We start from the raw sequence: 14,355 nt of genomic DNA, 5'->3' as shown, positions 1-14,355 counted from the left end.
ATCTAGCGCTACTACAATGTTCATTTTATGATAGCTATATCTTGGCTACCCTAGAGATCCTTTAATTCAATTGCAACTGCCTATATACTGTTCAAGTTTCTGTTTAGTTTGATCAGCCCATTGACTTAACCTAGTTTGTACCAGCGTGCATGCCTGATTTACTCATTTGGTCCATGTTCACAATGTTTATTATCTTCCTTCACCTGACTGCCCTAAGGTTGATAATTTCTCTTTGGAACACACCCCTCCTAAATATGCCGACTGAAATCCCCAAATGTACTCTTAGACTAGACGTGACCTCCCTAAGAATGGAACAGACCTTAGGAAAGGAGCTTACTCCTAAACTTATTACAACTAACATCCATTTGACCTCTCACAAAGGAACTCTAAGCTACGCTCGAGATTACCGAAGATATCCGAACTGCCTGCTAGATACCTTACTACCAGTGCTCATAATAGGAATCATCACAAGGATACCGCTAAATTAAACTACTCCTCTGTAAATACTACTAACAACTACAAAGATAAAACAGACAAACACTACAAACGACATACCAGCCTATCAAAACACAATAGATCTGCCTTACCTAGCCCTACCCTTAAAGGAGCACTCATTAATGCCAGGTCATTAATAGCCCATACCACAGAAATTGCCGACATTATAGTGATAGGTAACTACGACTTCTTAGCCATTACCGAATCTTGGTTACACCAAGCACCCAGCCCAGCCCTAATGTTCGCTGTGCCCACCAATTTTACCATTTTCAGGGAAGACAGAACTAATTCCCGTGGAGGAGGCCTAGCACTCATTGCCAAAACTGATTTGTCAATCAGAATAGAAACACCCATGCACACCAAATCCTGTGAGTCCCTAACTGTCAAGCTTCTAACTTTCAACTCACAAACCATTAACATACACCTTATCTATAGGCCACCAGGACACATTGGTTCTTTCGAAGAGGACACCTCTACGATACTCTCTGATAATTTAAAAAATACTTCTCAAGCCATTGTATTAGGGGACCAGAACCTGGGCTTCAATGATCCCAAAGACACACAAGCCACAAACATTGCCAATGTCCTATCGGAGCTCGGCTACACCCAAAGAGTGACACAGCCTACCCATGAGAAAGGCCGAACACTTGACTGGGTGGCGGACCATAAATGCAACACAACTATTACCTCCATCAGTTCACAAGCTTGGACAGACCACGCTCTTATAGCCTTCTCTATAGACGTTAAAATCCCCCAACCCCAACAGAACAGTATAGCACCTCCAACGCTAACAAGGAACAGAAAAACATAACCACAGACAGGTTATTACCACTAATTCTACCTACACTAAACTCACTGCCCGACAATCTTGATCCCTCATCGCTAGTCAACGAATTCAACACATTTATGGCCAATGCCCTTGACAATATTGCCCCACTAAAAATGAGAAACAGCAAACCTAGAGCACACCTAAATGCCTGGTTTACTCTCTATTTGAAATCACTAACGCTAGAAAAATGCGAATCCTCCTGGAGACTAGCCCCCTCAGAAGCGAATAAAGCTACCCTTACCGATATATCTACAAAACACAAATCTGAAATTAAGCGAGCTAAAAGAGAAAGCTTTGACACTAGAATAACGCAAGCCAAATCAGGCACTAAGGAGCTCTTTACAATCCTAAAGGAACTGGAGAACCCTATCCCGTACCTGATAACTGCGTCAAAAACAAGGTATAGTGCTCTAACATACAGAAAGCCCTGGGCGACAAAATCACCACACTCCAAACTAAAATTGACAAGAAAAAACAACTTACCTCCCACAACCACCCAAGTAACACACCTTGCACTGCGGCCATACCTGAACTAAGATTCAACTTCACCAAAGTGTCCATATTGGAGGGTGAAAAAATAATTCTATCACTTAACCATCAAACTGTCGAGGCGATAACTGCCCGGCACAAATAATAAATGATGCTGCTAGAGACCTATCACCATTTATCCCAAAACTCATCAACTCCTCATTCTCATCAGGTATTATACCAAGTAATCTTACGCAATCTTGGGTCCTCCCCCTCCTCAAGAAGCAATCTCTAGACCCGGCCATACCCATAAACTATAGGCCCATCACCACGGTGCCATTTTTACTAAAGGTTTTAGATAGATTAGCCTACTTATAGATCCAAACATTCTTGGAACTGCACCAACTCCTAGGCTCGCGGCAATCAGGCTTCCGACCACAGCACAGAACCGAAACAGCACTCATTGATCTTAAGATACAGGTCGACGAGCTGAGAGACCAAGGAAAAACGGCCCTGCTTCTCCTTCTGGATCTCTCTGCAGCTTTCGACCTGGTGGATCACAAAGTGCTCTGCAACCACGTAAAGTCTGCAGCACATTTCTCAACCCAGGCTATAGCTTGGATCAAATCCTTCTTAAGTGAAAGAACCATGAGGGTCTTCTCCACCTCAGCGGCTGCAGACCCCACTCCTATTAGGTGTGGTGTACCACAAGGATCATGTGTCTCCCCTACTATGTATAACATTTTTACTAAGCCCCTGTTTGATGATTTGGACCTTCTAGGTGTCACCTAAACTAACTATGCAGACGACACCCAGATTCTCATCCCACTTTCTGGGGATTACAAACAGGATTTGGCCTTGGTGAATAAGATATACCTCATCATCCAGGCATAGATGGCACGTCATGGTCTATGCCTGAATGATGACAAAACGGAACTCATCATTCTGGGGACTACACTGAACATAAGGAAACTTAGCCAAGATTACACAACTTTTGTCATAGATGGCCATACTATTAAAGTTGCCAAGGAGGTAAAAACACTAGATTTTTACCTTGACTCCTGTCTCACCTTGGATAAGCAAGTAAACGCTATGGCATCCTCCACAGCCTATGCTTGTAAATTAATCAGATAAGCAAGACCTTACCTCTCTACAAATAGTTGCACCACATTGGCAAGAGCACTCGTGTTGTCCAAACTGGATTATTGCAACACCCTCTATTTTGGGTCTAATAAAAACATCAGGCAAAAAATCCAAATACTTCAAAACAATGCCCTTAGAGCGGCACTAGGAATCTCTAAGAGAGCTCAGATATCATTGACTTGAAGACAATGTAACTGGCTCTCCACAGTCGACAAAATCAAATTAAAAACTGATTCTCTAACTTTCAAGTGTCTCAACAACCTAGCACCAAGCTACCTAACAGAGAGATTTAAAAGAAGAGTTACATCTAGACCCACGAGAGCTGCCTATACAAACTGCCTATCAGTTCCCCTGTTCAAAATGACCACAACTGGAGGAAACAGCTTCCCCGTCAAAGCTGCCCAGTTGTGGAACTCCCTCCCACCCTCATTAAGGACGGACCAATCATACCCACATTTTAGAACAAATGTGATTAAGTGGCTTAAAGAAAATGACCGATAGCCCAGCCACACGACCAAGTTGACCTAGCAAACAAATTTGACTCTTTGACCTTCGTGCGTGTCCCGCCCCTGCACTGCACTTCGACTACCTATTGTATTGAATATTCGTTTGTAATGCATATGTATTACCTGCTGTATTCGCACTAATCTGCATTTTTGCCTTTGTAACCTATGTAACCATAAGCAACTTGTAAGCCTAAAGTATTCTTGGTTCCGCGCCCTGATACTTTCGGGTCTGGTGCGCACTACAAATAAAATAAACAAACAAACAAACAGACATATGGCTAAGGCCAGTTAAGATGAACACATTTTTACCTGAGCCCTTGGAATCGTTGTTTTACATAATAAACATTTATTTCGAAATAGCGATTGCTACTACAGTATTTTCTGTTTTGTAGCACTATAAATAATGGGAGTTACAGTGACCAATTGTATGCTACTTGAATCTTGATTTGGAAGAATGAGGGCTGAGCCTGCCCTGCTGAGGTTCAGACCAAACCAACTGAAAAGCACTGAAGATGTTTAAAGAGGGCGCGAGCGTGCCGTCAGAGCAACTTCAAAAATACACAACTGGATCCTGACACCTCTTGACTGTCTCCAGAAAAGATATTTTGTCCAGGGAGGACACCACCTATAAGAGCCCTCTCAAAAGTGAACACCCAAGGTGAGGTACAATATTACATTTCTAAAAAGTAGAACGTGTTACATACAATTTTGTTGATGTATTTAAATTATATCGTCACCACATCATAATAAAAAATAATTTCCTTTATTATATACATTTGTTCAAAAACATATAACATTTCAATTACATTAAACATGCTAAATCAAATAAAGTGACTGTGCAGTACAAAATAAGATATATACATCTCTGACAAAATTACACTTACACCAAGAACATCAAAAAAAGAAACCGTTGACCTAAAAAGATGACACTACGGTTTGCTAGCACCTGGTTAGATAAAACATCCATATGTCTAGTACCAACAAACTCAAACTTTTGACAGGTACCTATATCTAGGACCTAGGATATACTAAATTGTCCTATTCTAACTGACTGCTAGTTGTAGCAGTATACACATTCCCTGCTCAAATCGAGGTGAACCACATGACAGTAGGGAGTACGCTGTCTAACAACCCTCTTAAGTGCTATGCGAGTGCTATGCGAGTGCTATGCGAGTGCTATGCGAGTGCATGAGTTTTTATATACATCCAGTGCCTGTGGGCACAGTCAGGATCAGCTGACCCCAAAGGCAGCTCTGAAAGCGAGCTCACAACGTGATCCATTAATTCTTGGTCTGCCAATATACCCACTGGCTGGCCCACTGCCAGCAAAATGAAGCATTCGTGCAGCCTTACCTGAGCAGAGGACGCGAAGAAGCAAGCAGGCACGGTGGCGTTCTCACACTCCATTGGTTTCAGTAGCCTGTTTTCATCAGAGGTTTGCTTGCATCCCCAGCTGTGCCAGCAGCGACCTGAATTGATAGAAGGATGACAAATTACATGCTGCGGGCTTCCATGTCACTCATCTGTGCTGCCAGGCACTGTTACATTTACTCGCTAGAGTATTGTACTTGTTTCTTTATTAATGTTTCATGAAGCACCAACAGGGAACTCAGCCGCTTCATAGCACCCACAAGGCTAGCACACCCCTGGGCAGTGCCAGCCACTTTCTTGGGAGGCCTGTGGTGGTTGAAGGCAGAAGGGTGCACTCTGATGTGATGCTCAGCCCAGGGCTCCGATGGGAAAAGGATGCTATCACAAGAGCCTGTCAATGTATCACCTGAGAGAGCAGTGTATTTACATTTAAACAATCTTTAAGTTCGCTGCAGAAAATGTACAGAGGCAGAGAACAAAAGCCTGGCCAGGCGATATTAATATACCCACTATGATGAAGCTGGGCTCAGCCCACGTCTCCAATGATTAGCATCTGTTTGTGAAGCTAAATAGCCTCTAATTTGGGGTGAAAGATGCACCTAATGGGCTAATGGAAGATGTAATAGCTATTCAGCCACCAGGGCACGGAGGAAGGTGGGGGTGGAGTTGAGAGCGCAATGGGTTTAATGGTCCCACTCAATACTGCTTTGCAAAAGTCATTCAACCCCACCCCACAAACATTTTGAGGCTGGCTCTGCCCCCAAAGCATTCCCCGTGAATTCCCTGATCTGCTCATAACAACAAGTGTACCTGAGCAGAGGGTACCACCAGAGACGAAAGCAGGAACGCTACCCGAAAAGAAGATAAGGTGGGCAGAAGCATCAACCACCCCACCCACTCCCCACAAACTTTCAAAAGACTGCTCTACTTTCCCACCATAGACAGAGTGCCAGTCTACCTCTTGATAAACGTTCACCTCATGAATTTACTAACCCTCAGCCCGGACAGTCCATGGAGGATGACCATACACCATCATAGGCGTATATCATCCTTATTTGTGGGGCCGAGGGTCCCCCTGTCCACCACCTTGAAGATGGGCCTCAGCGCTGCCAACAAAGCAGCAGTTGCATAAAGAATCATACTGAAATGTGTAGAATTTAGTAATCTATTGCGATGCTGATTTTAACAGTAATTTTTTCCTTATGTTATTTGGTCAAGATGAATGTCCCTGATGTTTTGATTGACTATGTGGATGTTGTTTTTAATGTTTTATTTTTTAATGTCATGTGCTTTGTTCGATTTTAATCCCCCTTTACCACTTGATTGTATTGGTTTATATTGTTACGTATATAAAAAGCCACTTGGCTATAAGTATAAACAAATAAATAAACAAATAAATAAATAATCATATGGTTATCTCATTTAATGCTAATTTGATGGGATTCACTTTCGCGAGTAATCATGATTCCATCCTCTACCAGGACACTGGGTCCTTCTGTTTATCTGATACCATCTACACAGGGTAGCATATTTCTCATTTGACTCTCATCAGGCTGGTTATTTCTATAATAATGTGCTGTAATTACCATTGGTTAGACTGGCTGAACAGCAAACATCAGACACATATCGCAATCCGAACTTAATAGTGTACAGCTTCTTTTGTTTAAATCAGCAGTTTGTTGTATGATGGGATGTAGGCTTATGAAAGGCTTCTGTGTAAATATGTTTGTTAGATATACTAATCTTTTGCACTTAATGATTCATACACATGTCATTAGCGACTAATGAATGCCATGTGTATGGATAATTAAGTGCATAAGCCTTATGACTAGGCTTAGATGCAATCATCTCTTTAGGAAGAGCAATACCCATCGAGAAGGGGGCCCGGATTTGGACCCTTTTTGCCCCTTTTGTATCAATGCACCAGAATCTGCTTTTCATGCTATTTTTACATGTGCTCAATACAAGGTGCCTAGGGAAAAACAAACCATTCCACTCTTGAGAGTGAGTGATACTAGGCGGTGTAGAACAGTCTCTTTTTATCTCCTATGAGCTAATTCTCCCCTGATCTCATGGTCTGTATTAACATTTTTGCAAAGACGTCAATAAGGAAGACACTTTTGCTTCATCCTGATACTAATATGTAAGGTTATTAACACCTGTTAATACCATGGCTTAATAACAACTGCTTACTAACTTTATCTGAGGCCATTCATTTTTGTATTTGTGGCTGTTTTCTTTTTATTTCCATTTGTTGGGGTGGTCAAGAAAGATCCCCATGATCACAAGGGGTTCATGTTGCATGCACCGTATTGCTAACTGGGGGTGGCGGCGAACTGGGCGCAATGTTGCAATTTCATATGTATCAAAGTGTAGTTAATTATGGATGGGATATGTTACTTTCGCTTTACTGTTTGTCTAGAAATTGATAAAAAATTAGCTTGCATGCACATAGAAAGATAAAATGTCAAACCCACCAAATGTAAAAACATATCTACACATTAACACAAAATACATGGGGAATTCATGAATCTCGATATAGTGTGGTTTTCACAAATGAATCAAAAACACTTTAGTTGGGGGCTGTTTTGCAGAGTGAACTTTGAAACTGTTTCTGTGAGGTTTTAAAAGCCAGGAGAGGGGTGAATAAGTAGCTTCAAAACATTTGCGGTCAGCACAGCTGTAGAAAATTGCCTTGAGTTTGTATGGTCTAATAAGTATCGTACATAATAGATGTAATCTCCTTATGCCTTAGAGTATGACAGAAGCAGTTTCTTTATTTATTTTGCTCAGCAGTAAAACACAGGGTAAGCCAGTGCCCAAGCCTACCCAGGAGTTTCAATTGTGCAATAAAGTAGCAGTTTTGTAGATTGGAAAGTTTCAAAGGAACAGTGACCTGGGGAATGAGATAGTATTGCTTACTAAAAGAGAAATTATTTACCTATCCTTCCTCATATCACTTGAAATACTTACTCGAACCATGTGCAAATTAAAAGTTAAGTCTAAAGAGCTTAGGCCAGTTATTACTGGTAATGAATTATGTTTCAATTTCAAAGTTTAGCATGTACTGACGATATGATCCACCACAAACAAATCCTAAGAAGAGGTGTGTTATGAATATGATCTGAAGATGACTAATAAGATAAAACTGGCCAAAGAAAAAAAACGTAGGAATTGGGAAAAGATGGGATACTTTTTGAAGCGGTTTTTGTCCAACCATGTTGGGGGGGGGGTTGTAATAAAGTATCTGGGAGTTGTTTTTTAACTGTTGCAAAAATGTATAAAAGTTGTCATCTGATGTGGCTTATTGAGACTTGTGTTAGTTTGGTCATACAACACCATCTAACTGATCCTCGGATAATTGTACAATAAACTTGCTTTATGTACAAATGTGCACTCGTTCTTCAAGTGGCAGGCCTGCTTGAGTTGAGGTGATTAAGTGGCCTGCCCCAGCACATTTATAAGTTGATGTATTCATTTTTGTGCTTGTCCGGTTTTATTTTTGGAACCAAATCTGCATTTCAACTATTTATGATTGTTTTAAATGGTCATTGTTTTAACGATAACTAATGTGAATACAAATATATATGTATATTTATTTTTAGTTTGAAAGATTTTGTATTTGAAAATGACAGTCTCTTTAAATATATTAATTGCCCAGATAATATTGACCTAGTTAAAGTGTGAAATACGAGAGGTACAGAAAATTAGCTCTCTCTGGAAACCCTCTAGTTAAAAATATAGATCCCCAAGATTCTAGTGGGCGAATGGTTCAATTTCCTAACCTAACCATTATGGTAACATTACTTACACCCAATGCAACTTACTAAATGCACCTCACCACCATTCACTACGGAATCTCCACAAATGGAAGATCAACTCATGGCTAGTGTAAAACTGATCATGCCCTATTTGCAAGAGCAAACTAGGGGTAACATAAAACTTGTAAACCACAATTTGTCCTCGACCCCTGGACTGCAGGTCTTTTCATCACAGAAACATGAATTAACCTGAACTAAAAAAGAATCATACCTAGAACTGATGCCAGAGGATTCTCCATGCTGACAGAACATTGACTGCAGCTATCCTCAATTTACATGGATCACACAAAGCCGTCAAAGCAAATCACCCTACAGTTCATGGGAGCATTCACCCAACATACTCCACTTCTATAGCCCAGCAGACAAAAACATGATTTTATTGATTTGTTCATCTATGCCTACAAAGACAACCAACAGACTGCACTGCTTGAAGACTTTAACCTTTAGATACACTCTCTTCTCCACCACCTCCTCATTATATCATTCAGCGGCGGGGAACAGAAATCAGGAGAGCAACATCAACTGTTCCTCAACTGGTCAATGGATCCACCTTCAACATGATCTTACAAGGCGACTCACTGACCTAGACACTGGACTGCATAGATCATCCTCAAAGTGACCATCGAGCCATGCCCTCACAATCCCCTCCCACAAGCCTCAGTGGTACAAAACACATGCAAACACCACACGCCAGACATGAAGCCTAAAGATATGAAACACACCAACCACTCTTTCAAAAACACTGTTTCCAACATAAAATCGCAGTATTTCCACAGGCCAGCACTCTGAAGACATATTACACTTCCTTCAAACCACCATCCCACAAACCTCACATGATATGATATGATAGGTTATTTATAACACGCTTAATACCCAGAGGTTTCTAAGCGCGGGCCCGGGGACCAAACCTTTGATGCTCTGTGTGGTCTTGCTCCTAAGGAAAGTACGTTGCCGCTGGGCTATGCTCCCGAGACAAATCCTCTGTTTGCCCACTCCACAAAGCACCTAGCAACAGGGAAATCATCTGCTAGGGAAGTGTAGAAAGTCACATTCAGCATTGAGAGAGGGACAGAAACCACATTCAACGTCCAGCGGCCACTTTTCAGGCTAGCCCAACAATTCTAAAAATTATGCCAATCTTTATATCAGATTTATTTATGTTTTTAAAACAGTTTATAGAGTGCGAAGCTGGCTTTAACTCAATATGAAATTGAGCGGTCCTGAGCCCCATGGCTCTTCAATGCCTACATCAAGCCCCTCAGACATGTTATAGACTAATTCACAGCCGCATTTCAAGGATAAGTAAACGACAAAAAACTTGCCTTCTCCATCCCACCAAACATCGAATCCACAACGTCAATGCCTTACAGCCTTACAAAAATGGATGTCCCAAAACAGCTTATGACTCAACACCAGCAGGACAGAGGTCATGGTGTTTGGCATCCAACACATTCACCACCTTCCTTTCACATGGCCCGCTAACCTAGGAACCCCCTTGACTTACTTCAGAAGCACAGAACCTGGGAATCCTAATAGACAATGATCAATTCCTTAAACCACATATTAGACCTTGACAAAAACAAACAAACTCCTACACATCCTCAAAAAGATACTCCTCTACTTGGAACTTCACCAAAAGATCATCATCGTTAATGCCTTAATACTCTCCAAACTAGAATACTGCAATATTATAGCCGGTAAGATAGCTCGCTGCTGCGATCTAAGCGTGATCTGCAGGCCGCAGGTTTGAATCCCGGCAAGCCCAACTCAGCCTTTCATCCTTCCGAGGTCGATAAATGAGTACCCATTTCGGTTGGGTGATATTGTATGTAAATATGTGCTCTGTAAAGCGCTTTGGATAAAGGCGCTATATAAATAACACGTCATTAACATTATGTGGGCCTGTCCTCACAAAACCTAAAATCGCTCCAAATTATCTAAAATAAACTGCAAGATGCATACTCAGTCTCAAGCCTTTTCGGCCATATCAATCCAACTATAAAAAAACACTTAACTGGTTACCCATTAAAACTAAAATAAAACTATTACCCACAAGACCATACACTTTTCTAGCCCCTCATGACTCCAATCGTTCCTTAAGTTTGCCATCCCATGTAGATGCCTAAGGTAATCAAATAAGACTAAACTAACACCTCCCAAATTGTGGGGCAAAAAACATTGATGCAAATCATTCTCTTCCATTACCCCCACCCTGTGGGACAAGGTACCTCTCACAAGAACCCAAATTCAACACCTTCAAACAACGACAGGAACAACCTTCATCCAAAGACAGGAACACTGGCAACCTTCAATTATAAACCTAATACACCACCTGCCTTTACCTTCCAACACCTAATACTTCACCCTTATGATACCACTCCCTCCTGTATCCAAACACCTTCTTTTTTATCCCTTAAACCCGAGGCCTCTCCCTACCCCTCCCCCCTCCTTCCACCTTGGATAACACTTTCCCCACAACTTTTTCTCTACCTCTTTCATCTACCTTTGACCGCAACATCACTTACCTGATATGCCCTTTCAGAGCATATAGCTCTTCAGTAAACTGCACTTGCGTTTATTCCAGCCCTACCCTCCCTTCATCGATCAGCTCCCTGCCCACCTATTCACTGCTCCCCCTCTTCGTCTCCTTAGTAATCCTGGAACATACTCTCTTGTGCCTTTAAAAGTGTTTGCGTACTCACGCGAATGAAACGTCAATGGTCTACATGATTTTGCATCCTGGCTGCGACCAGATGACTTTGGCAGCCTGAAGCTTGAAGCACTTGTGCGATCTGCTGCCTGTATATAGGACACCAATAAAACGGATGGCTCTTTGCAAACCGAGCTTCTGCCCACGCCAATCTGCTACCCACTTGTGGTGAACTTGAGTTGAAGATATGGCCCACCACAAGAAGGATGACCCTGTACCAATGACCAAGACAATTAGAGGATCCGAAAGGAAAGTCGCGTGTTCCTATGGACACCGGTGCTGCTCCTGAAGCTAATCTGGCATGATATCTTTGACCTACAGGCTCAGCTAATGTCACAGATAAGTGAGATCAAAACATCGCTAAAATTACCTGAAGGGAAATTTCACTTGCTTGAAAAGCGCACACATTCTGTGTAGGTCAGGACTACTAGAAGGAACCTCTGAGGGACAGCTACTATGCATGCAGTCTTTTAAAGCTGGACTATGAGTGTCTTTTCCTGAGTCAGAATAGTTGTCCATGCAGAAAAGGCCAGAAGAGTGCTCAACAAACTGAGAAGGAGCAATAGAGAAGCCTCAGAATAACTATAGCAGGAAAAGCTGAGCAGCAGACCTCTGTGAATACCCCAAAGGGAACGCGTCCTCGCTACCCCATCTGGTGGGGTTGTGGGCATGTGCCTCAACTGAGCGTCTGGTGTTTAAGCCATGTTTGTTACATTTGTGACACTGTTTCAGTTCTCCTGTCTATTGTAACACTTCCCTAGGGTTGTTACCATTGCTGGAATGTTTCTGTTGAATGTGTCTCACGATGGTGGCTAGTGATTCGAGCAAGATGTATGTCATAGTCCTAGGGGGTTAATTGACAGTTGATGAGCCAGCCATGGCTTCCCCCCAAGTCCAAGTACCATTGTGCTCTCTATTGCTTCTTCACCGGTCATTACCGGCATGTCACCCCAGAGGTGTCAAGTTCTGGAGTAGGCATAACAGTGCGTTCTGGTGGGGCATCCATGGTCCTGCCTTCCCCTCCTATGATAACATTCACATGTTCCTATGTAATGACCAGTGCCTCCCCACCCAGGCAGCCCTTCCAGGAGTGCACATTGCTGTATGAACCCATGAACCGAGGAGGACTCCCACAACACTCACACCGCAGATGGGCTCCACTGCATCTGGCTGGTGCCACCGCTCTGCCAGATCTCGCGAGGTGCATGTAGATGCATGGACCGGGACACTAGTGGAAGAAAGTGAAGGCAGCACCGGCTCTGGAGCATATGACCCTGGGCCCAGAAGACAACAGGTCATTTTTTGACCTAAGGATGGTTTCACATCCTGGGGAGAATCACTCAAACACATGAATTTGCAAACCGCATGAAATATCTGGAATGCTACTACTTGCTGTGGTGGGTTGGAGGAAGGCGTTGGACACACCAAGGGCATGTTACTTAGCTTTAATGAAATTATATGTAGAAAGGCCTATCTTTTCCTATTACTAAAGGGATCACCTTACCTATCTAAATCAGCTAAGCTGCTCGTCGTCTGTCATCAGGAAGTCCAATAGTAACTGTCCTCCATCCCAAAACCTAATTCTACATGACCCTATCCCTAATGGGAATAACTCAAATAAGTGGCCAAAAGACCACTTTGTTCGTTTTTTTTCTTGCCTTCCTTTCAGCTGCTTTCTCTTCCAAACAGTATTTCGTATCATGCGGTTATTGCTACTCAAATGCCTCTCTTTAGAATGTGTGCTTCCTTCAGTTCTCTTGCCTAACGGTCTCTTGAGACTTCCCTCACAAGCTCCTGTAGCTCTTCTCGTATACTTGTAGGTTTTGTAGTATCTTTGTACCAACTATGGTTTCACCTCTACAGGGTTCTTGGCACTGGATTGTCGCTTTTCTGATTCTGTTCGCTTAACAGTCTCTTTTCATAACACTTGTCACATTGGTTTATTGGCTCCTCAACTTAAGGCTCTGTACCTGAGAGCTTCTCCCTTCCTTCCAGGGCATTTGCTTCTCATGTGCGTGGTCAGATAAAGTTTCTCTTTTTCTCAGATGTTGCTTGCCCCTGCAGCCTCCCACCTTTCCTGTTCTGCCCAGTACCTCTTCTGATGCAGAGGAACTTCGCAGGGCTAGGCGCACAGTCGGGCCTTCCGGTTCCTGATTCCTCTTCTCTATATCTGGTCGCATTGGTGTCTTGTTCTCAGCTCCATGGCCGCAGGATGCCATCTACAGATGCAAGCAGCTTGGAGCACTCCCTCATCAGGAAGTCTCAGCTTTGTTAGCTGGACTCTCTGTCCACCACGGTGCAACTGTGGTCACACCACCACCTGGTGCAGGTCTTTGTTTCCAGTTCAGGCAACAATTCTCACGTTGCAGGATTCTTCATCTCTCAAGCATCTCAATTTGGCATTTCTTGCCTGTCTCTTCCAAACAGTATTTCATATCATGCGGTTATGGCACTTGCTCCGCTCTGGCTCTCCAAGGTGTATTGACGTTAAGGGGCTTCCCTTGCTTACCATGCTCTCTTTGAGATAAAAACTGAGATCTTCCTCATTGGTACACCCTCACCATCCTTTCCCCTCAGTCTCTGGCCGGCCTCCCTTGGCCCTCCTCCTACCCCTACCTCAGGGTCCGCTTTGACTCCACATTCTCCTTCTCCGCACACATCGCTAATGTCTCTAAAAAATCAAACTTCTTACTATACCTCCTTAGAGGTACTCTGCTTTTCCTCTCCTTCCCCCAGAAGCTCACTGTCTCCCAGCTCTGGTTCTCTCTGGGTTGGACTATTGTAACAGCCTCTTTATAAATCTACCTGCCTCCACTCTTCGCCCTTTACAACTAATTCAGAACAGGACAGCGAGACTTGTCCTTGGCCTCAAGCCCTGGGATTATATCTCTCCAGCTCTGAAATCCCTTCATTGGCTCCCAGTGGATGCAAGGATTACATTTAAAACCCTCTGCATTGTCCACAAGGCTCAGTCCAAAATACCTTCAACTATCCCTCCGTAAATATCTGCCT

At 42.9% G+C, this 14,355-nt stretch overlaps 1 protein-coding gene across 2 annotated transcripts in view; it reads right to left on the bottom strand.

The window, feature by feature from the left end:
- Nucleotides 1-14,355, bottom strand: part of TMEM108 (transmembrane protein 108) — a 1,101,397-nt gene that overhangs the window by 1,019,155 nt on the left and 67,887 nt on the right. For both annotated transcript variants that reach the window (XM_069648702.1, XM_069648703.1), the window contains one exon: nucleotides 4,795-4,910. The gene's annotated coding sequence lies outside the window, so the exon portion shown is untranslated. The remainder of the gene's footprint in view (nucleotides 1-4,794; nucleotides 4,911-14,355) is intronic.

The sequence above is a fragment of the Ambystoma mexicanum genome, chromosome 2q (genome assembly GCF_040938575.1).
Source record: "Ambystoma mexicanum isolate Mex_15411 chromosome 2q, UKY_AmexF1_1, whole genome shotgun sequence".
NCBI classification, from domain to species: Eukaryota; Metazoa; Chordata; class Amphibia; order Caudata; family Ambystomatidae; genus Ambystoma; species Ambystoma mexicanum.
The sequence above is the reverse complement of the archived record's forward strand: the minus strand, read 5'-3'. Positions and strand labels throughout refer to the sequence as shown.